This window comes from Thunnus albacares, chromosome 8 (genome assembly GCF_914725855.1).
Source record: "Thunnus albacares chromosome 8, fThuAlb1.1, whole genome shotgun sequence".
Taxonomy (NCBI): Eukaryota; Metazoa; Chordata; class Actinopteri; order Scombriformes; family Scombridae; genus Thunnus; species Thunnus albacares.
Window position 1 is genome coordinate 2,149,385 of NC_058113.1, and position 6,860 is coordinate 2,156,244.

The window sequence follows — 6,860 nt, forward strand, 5'->3', positions numbered from 1 at the left end:
GGTGTTAAAGCTCCGGTCTGCCAATTTAACATAACGATGATTGGTGATGGATCGCTTAACTAGTCATTTAAGTGGCTCCTAGCATTACTTTATTTTTTAAATATCATCCATGTTGCTTATTTAACATCTACAAACAAGGACTATTTTAAATTGTATATTTTTTAAGGGAGTTCAGCATGAGCATTAAGTTCAGAGGCTCAGAGGCTGTTCAGTTGGGGCGCGGTTTCAGCACCTTCAGCATCCCCCAGCGTTTCAGGGCTCAGAATACTGCTTGTTTTCCACGATTGTGAAACCTAATTTTATATACTTTGTTTTTTTTGTATTCTTCAAATTTGGCTGGGTGGTTTATAACACATTTGTGGTGTGAAAAACTCAGACATATACACAGAAGGAGGCTGCGGCAACAAATGGTGATGGCATGAGTGCATCATCACAGTTATAATGTCAGATTATAATAACCATGCTGTACAACCGCAGGGATATGACTCAATGCCACTAGTCAGCTGATAACCAGTGATTGTGAAATTGTCATCTTATGCAAACATGACTTCAGTGCTCTGCCTCAACTAACACTATGCGCTGTTGGTGCATATTCCCAAACAAATTAGCAATTAATTAAATTATTGCAGTCAAACTATTACACTGTGGACCAAGGGCCATGAGTGCCCCTTAGGGTGTGGGGCCCTTGTAAAGTTTCCTACTTTGCCCAGTTGATAAACCAGCCTTGTCTTCTTAGTATGAAATTCCCTGAACAGCATTTCTTTTTTAAGCAACAGATGAGAGTACTTCCTTGTATGTTTGTTGCCAGGATAAAACACTGGCAAATAATACTACACATGACTGCCAAGGCGAAGAAACTAACTTGTTTTATATATTTTCAGACCACTGACTGAACTTTTGAATTAATTTTTTGCACAGAATAAGCACTGTGGACTTTGACTTCTATTTCTTACAGTATATGTATATTTGCTCTACAGAGTTATCGCTTCAAGGCAAGAATGGAGAGGAAGAATGATTACAGTTACCCATAACTCTTTCAATTTACCGATGTGCATATTAAAATTTCATTAAGATCGACTCAAAAAGGAAATAGTGTGAGTATTGTTGTAAACATAAACTGTCAAAATTCGACCAGATTGAACTCAGATTGAACAAAGAGAAGGAGCTGCGTCCATTTGCACTAGGAAGCAAATGTGGCTCACCTTGTTCCATATTGAAATGGGTAGGAAGCAAAATCCAGTTCGAATGTACCATTAGGTTACTGCTAACTCAAAAAAAATTCACTTCCTGCTGCCTTTGTTTCACATTGACAGCTTTGCAGAGGCTTTTATAGTGTGTGTGTGTCACTGCTATTGTCCACTCTAACTTTGTGTACACAAGTGCTATTTTAGTGATTTTTTTCAGTAGATTAGTTTTGAATATTGCAGGGGGGAACAGCACAAGCAGAAACAGACATAATGGTTAAGTGAACTGCATGTGACAGGTGGTTTGTGAGAACCAGAAAACTGCACGAGCCAGTCAATGCCTTTTACCATGCAATCTTGTCGGATGGGAAAATAACTCATGTCATCCATGCATCACACAATGCGATTGCTGTTTCTCATGGCATTACATGGCATGAGACTCCCAGCCACACATGAATGGTACATGTTTGCTTGTATTTGTACTTGGAATCTTTTCTGGCAAAAACTTGGTGACCACTGCCATAAAGACTGCAAATATATCCTTGGGTAGTCATATTTAAGGCTTAAACTATAGCTGTAAATGTGAACACAGCTTTTCCCCCATCAGTCAGAGTCAAAGGATTATTCATGAACAGCCATCCATGGTAGTAATATGTGATAATGTGCGGTGGTACATATATGAAGAGTTATGTGTACCATGTGCTGTCTGAGACCCTGACGATGTGGGTCGTCTCCCTTCAAGGCTACAGCAGCATGGAAACTCGTGAATTATGGTGCAGATATAGTTTTGAATTATGGGACGCCGACAGTGACTGCTCCTCATTGATGATCAGGGTTTTAAAGGGACATTCACAAGGTTATAACCATGTCAAAGGCAGGCAGTAAAAAAATATTGTCTGACATAGTAATACCAAAGTAATTACACTGTAATGGCATGTTCCACAGCCTGGGTGAACACTGTGTGTGTGGATCAGGCTGCAACACACTTAGACAGACATGTACAGAAGATCATTTAGATTTAGTAGAAAAAGTCTTATAGAGCCAAGGCAGAGAATATCTTTGGAGATAGATAATGTTCTGAATGCAAACCCAATCAGTGCTCAAAATGTTCACAGGAGAACTACTCAAGTTCAGCCTCTTTGCTGTGTCACCTCACTGTTCTGTGACTAGAGTAAAAGGAGCTGAAAAGATCATGAAATGTATTATTTTATTGTGAATTACACAGATGCAAAAGGCCACAAAGTGGAGAGTCATTTTATACATTTTGTTTGATACTTTGTGAAAAGCTGATAGGCTTTTAGTGTCTAGGGATGTCAGTGTCAGTTGGTCAGTGGGTCAGTCCACCAGTTCGGTCCAGACTGAAATATTTTAAAGGTCAGGGTGATGGATTCACAGACTTGCAATTAATACTGTATTTACTTTTTTTTATACCCACACCACAATATTTCCTTAATCATAACAAAGTGTTTGAGTTGTGTGACCCTAAAGGGGACATATTCTGCACATTTCCAGGTCTGTATTTATATTCTGGAATATCTTTGCATGATTTATAGTTTGAAAACTCCTTTTTTAATCTTATACTAGTCCTTTATGCAGCCCCTCACTGTGTAGTTGTTTTAGCTCCTGTCTCTTTAAGGCCCCCCTCCCAATGAGCCCACTCTGTTCTGACTGGTTAGCTTCTGGAAGCTGCGTCTCTGCCAACTTCTGACAGCTAGGGAATAAGTAGTAGGATTTCAGTTCTTTTTCTTGTTCATTACTCGAAATGGAAACTTCTAAAATACTGTACATCCCAGTAGCATGGCCAGAAATATTAATTTAGGTGTGTCTGTGGGATATAAGGCATGCAGGAACCAAAGTGATCTGTGGATCAACCATAACAGTTTTTTTTACATTTGTTGTAAGATCTCATTAACATTAGTAGTATTTACCTACTATTCAGTGTATCAATAGCAGGCTACTGGTTTTGTTTATTGTTGAACATATGATAGACTCAAGAAATAAGGTGGCGGAGGCGAGCAGCAACATTATTTCTTCATTTAATGCTGCAGTGATTTCCTCAATAACATTATAGCACAACTGTTGCATAAAAGCAATGTCAAACCTGGAACTGTGGCAACTGCAATGGTCTCACTCACTGAACATCTGCAGCACTGAACATGCAACTACATCACATCAGATTTTCTAATAGCAAGGGTAACCACAGAACCATAGGTTTTTTTTTAAGGCTAAGCCTATAAGCTATTTGCACAATGCCACTACATGGAAAAAACACACTGACAGTTTGCCACTGACATAAATTAAGTAAGAATCATGTATCCAACAATATAGCAAAGTGTGAGATTAACAAAGTTTAGCTTCATTTATAAGCTATCATTACATTCACAATCCCTCAGCCAAGAACACAATAGGCCTGACCAGCAGGTCCCATTTCAAAAAGTACTTCTACCATCAAAAAGCACAATTTATACAAAAAGCACATTAGTATCACTTACATGTGTCAGCACATCTTCAAGGTTTAAAACAATGAGAAACATCCACTGAGCTGTGATGTGTCATTTCCATTTGCTTCCAGACTTTGGCAGAATTGAATGAAAATCAGAGAGGAGTCATAGAAATGTAGCTGCAGGATTTTAGTGAAATAAACTCAGTAATATTTACACATTACAGTACACACAGGACCAACTGCTTACTGTAGGTTCAACATTGCTTTAAATCCAGAGACGTGCATATTTATCACAAAAATAATGTCCCCAGATAGTGTGGATACTATAGTTAACTGACCTTAGAATGTAAATGAATCTGTTATTTTTCTGCTTTCTGCAGAGCTGAAGTTTCATCCCATAGCAAGACATGATGGATCAACATCTCATTGCTTGTTAGAAATCTGTCTCTGAGAGATCTGATATGCTTACAGACACATTGGGTTTACTATTTTATATGTACTTTCATCATTACACAACCACAGACCTGAAGAGCCTAGGTGAAAGTGACTATGACAGTGATGCAGCACAACATCCCATTGGCATTTTCAGATCACCTGAGCCCACTGTTCAAGGAGTGTTTCCCTGATTCCAAGATAGCACAAAAGTATTCCTCGGCCAATAAAAAAATATTCTCATAAGTCAAGTCATGGGCAATAAATGCAACAAGTCACCGCGGGACCATATTCAGCAAAATGAAAGAGGTGCTGGAAGGGCACAATATCCCATGGGCCAACTGTGTGGCCCTTACAGTTGACAATGCTAGTGTCAATCTGGAAATCAAGAATTCCATTAAGAGCAGGATCCTGGACCAAAATCCATCCATCTACATTCTTGGCTGTCCCAGCCACATTGTGCACAACAACGCTGGTGGCTTGGCGTACTCCAAGGTAATGGCTTGACAGTCACAACTGCATTCTGCATTTGCAATATTTCACTGAGCTGGCTATATTTTACACTATGTAAAAGTGTTAAAACTAACAATGTTTTTGCTCACCCTCCAGATGTCAGGTTTTGATGTTGAAGATTTCTGTATCTCACCTACTAGTTTAGATCCAGCACTTAGAGGAAAAACATGCTTGATGGCAGGTTATCCTTACATAACACATTTATTGTATTCAATGATTCAGAAATTGTTTGAAGGGCCACTCTAAAATACATATTTTGTGCTACTCAGAATTCTGCATGTTTTGTGACACTGAATACATGGAGGTACTTCAGCATTTGAGCATCAGGTGGCTCAGTTTGGATCTGGCTGTCAACTGCATACTCAGCCTCTACAAGGCCCTGATGAGCTACTTCAGATCCACTGGTTTGTAGTCCCATTTTAATTATTTACATTATGTAAATAATGAAGAATACATAAATACATTTTTGCTATTTACTATTACTATTATTACTAATTACTAATTATTTCTTAATATTACTATTTTTTAACTTTTTGTCTTTCAGGAGAAAAGTAAGCCAGGTATCTGTGGCTCTGTGTCTGTTTTGAGGATCTGTTGAGAGGAGTTCATCTCCACTTCTACCAGGCACTTCTGCCTACATTTTGCCAGTTTAATCTGTTATTCCAGAAGCAGCACAGATGCATCTATCAACTCCATGGGCTAGTACACGATTTAACTGTTTCCGTTATTATTATGATTATTATTATTATTATTATTAGTGTATTGGTAATGTCAAATAGTCTAAATGATTCTTATATTAATGTTTATGGATGGGGGGGAGTTGCATATGTTCTCTGTTTTAGGTGAGGGCATTCATCCAAACGCAGGTGTCAAAGGTCTTGAAGCCTGCAGCTTTCAGAACAACAAGCTTGCTCTGCATGGCTTGCCTTCTGAATCATAGAACTGTATCAGTGGAGGTGGGCAGTAGGTGCTTGCGTTGAGCTACACACTTTAACAGTGATTGATTGAATGACCGAGATCCAACCCAGGACTGGGCTGGGTCCAAATTATATTAATTGGAATATAACAATAGAAGGTTCTCTTTTCATTGGAAGAGCATCATGCTGCTGCTAATGTGCTTTCTCTCTTTTTTGTTGCTTTTTGTTGCAAAATGCAAAATGTTGTTTTTGTTGACAACATTTTGCATTTGGTCTAATTACCTTTGGGCAGTAATCACAGGTTCCTGCAATGGGTCTCAGGTTCCAGTAGGTTTAACACAAATCAGTTTTTGATTGTGTCCAGTGAAGACCTCTAGTCTGTCAAACTGGCAGAAAATGTAGTTTGGCTATCCATGATCTCCAGGGGATGACTCATAATGAGTTTGGTAATCCTCTGACCTTTCTCCAGCACCACCATCAGGCCAAAGACACATAGCATTCTAGGATTTTTCCATGACCTGAGATGAACTCTTTTAATTTTAATGATCTTGTGGCCTTTCTTCTTGCATCAGGATGAATTGTAACAAATACGATGACCCCCTGGATTTTAATTTCGAGTCATTATATCAAAATTTCAATTTGTCCACCACTTTAATTTATACAAATACCTGTGAAATTAATCCCTGTGGCTGTGACGTTTAACTTCAGCATAAACTATCCTGCTGGAAGGAAATAGTACATTTGTTGGGGACTATTTTCAGCGACTGATTAATCCACATTTGAGAAATAAGTGCATTGGAACAGCCTACATGGTGGCAAATCAGATTGTTCTCCAGGTCATGTGAGGAGCAAAGAATAAAAATAAGAAAATTGACATCTACCCATGGTAATAAACGAACATGTCACCCAGTCACCCAGTAAAACAATGTGGCTCATTTATGTGTTTTGGAAAACAATGGAACTCTATGGCGCAGGGGAATAAGATATATCAGGCTTTGAATACACACACAATACTTTTTAGTAGGTTTAACTCTGTATATGGGATTTGTTGACAGTAAGTAAAAAATATAGAATATCTCCAGGCTTACCCTTTAAGTGGGCACGTCTTCACTCCACCTTTCAAACTGAAGTTGCCAAATTGATTGTTAACGGTTTGTCACAAATGCATAAAAACAAACAAAAATGTATGCAATTTGTTTTTGTCAGTAGTTTAGTCCCAACCTGCACATCATCCACTGTGCCCTCATGTTCTGATGCTGTCTCTCAGATTCATATGTATGCACAAAGGAAAGCTGCAATATGCCATTCCCCAGATTAATTCTCTTTCACTTTTAATTCAAACAACGCTAAAGTTGTGCTGACAGCGACACA

General features: G+C 38.6%; 1 long non-coding RNA gene across 1 annotated transcript; it reads left to right on the forward strand.

Annotated features, from left to right (window-relative positions):
- The first annotated feature begins 4,108 nt into the window (after positions 1–4,108).
- On the forward strand, positions 4,109–5,293 carry LOC122987667. The gene is made up of 3 exons (XR_006404550.1): positions 4,109–4,554; positions 4,669–4,976; positions 5,117–5,293. It is a non-coding gene; the product is annotated as an uncharacterized LOC122987667 (long non-coding RNA).
- Positions 5,294–6,860: the final 1,567 nt, after the last annotated feature.